The sequence below is a fragment of the Octodon degus genome, unplaced genomic scaffold, assembly GCF_000260255.1.
Source record: "Octodon degus isolate 3935 unplaced genomic scaffold, OctDeg1.0 scaffold00060, whole genome shotgun sequence".
Classification (NCBI taxonomy): Eukaryota; Metazoa; Chordata; class Mammalia; order Rodentia; family Octodontidae; genus Octodon; species Octodon degus.
The window spans coordinates 7,609,902-7,611,106 of NW_004524636.1; positions in this window are offsets into that span (position 1 = coordinate 7,609,902).

Sequence of the window (1,205 nt, forward strand, 5' to 3'; positions counted from 1 at the left end):
GATTTGATTTCTGTCCATAAACTATTTGCCTACCCCTATGTCTTCAAGAGTTCCTCCTACTTTCTCTTCCGAGATTTAGTGTCTCTGTTTTAATGTTTAGATCTTTAATCCATTTTGATTTTAGCTTATTGCATGGTGATAGACCTCGGTCAAGTTTGAGTTTTCGGCATGTAGAGAGCCAGTTTTTTCTGCACCATTTGATAAAGAGACTATCTTTCTTCCAGTGAGTATGTTTTGCCCCTTTGTCAAAGATAAAGTGGCTGAGTGTGTTTATAAGGGCTTCAGCGTCTTCTAATCTATTATATTGATACTCAGGTCTATTTTGTTGCCAATGCCATGCTGATTTTATCACAGTATCCTTGTAGTATAATTTCAAGTCAGGAATTGTAATACCTCCTGCCTTGTCTTTGTTGGCTAGGATTGCCTTTGCTATTCTAGCTCTTTTCTGGTTCCAAATAAATTTTAGGAACAATTTCTCTAGGTCTGGGAGGTATGTTGGTGGGAGTGTGATAGGGATTGCACTAAATCTGTAGAACAATTTTGGGAATATGGCCATCTTCTTCCTATCCAGGAGCAGGGAACATTTTTCCATTTTCTGAAATCTTCTACGATCTCTTTCTTCAGAGTACTGTAATTTTCCGTGAAAAGATCTTTGACTTCTTTAGTTAAGTAAATTCCAAGGTATTTCATTTTCCTTGGTGCTATTGTATAAGGTATTGTTTCTCTAATTTCCCTCTCAGTGTGTTTGTTATTTGTTTGGAGGATGCTATTGACTTTTAAGTACTGAGTTTGTATCCTGCTACACTACTGAATTTGTGCATCAATTCTAGTAGCTTCTTGGTGGAGTTTTTTGGGTCTTCCAAGTAATTATCATGTTATCTGCAAATAATGATAATTTAACTTCTTCTTTATCTATTCTTATTCCTTTTATTTCTCCTTCTTGTCTAATAGCTCTAGCTAATGATTCCAAAACTATATTGAATTGTAGGGGTGATAAAGGACATCATTGTCTTGTACCAGATCTGAGAGTAAAAGATTTCAGTTTTTCTCCATTTAGAATTATATTAGCTGTTGGGTTGTCATAGATGGCTTTTACCAAATTGGAGTAGGGGCCTCCTATTCCAATTTTCTATAGGAATTTGAACATGAATGAATATTGGACTTTGTTAAAAGCCTTTTTTGCATCAATTGAGATGATCATGTGG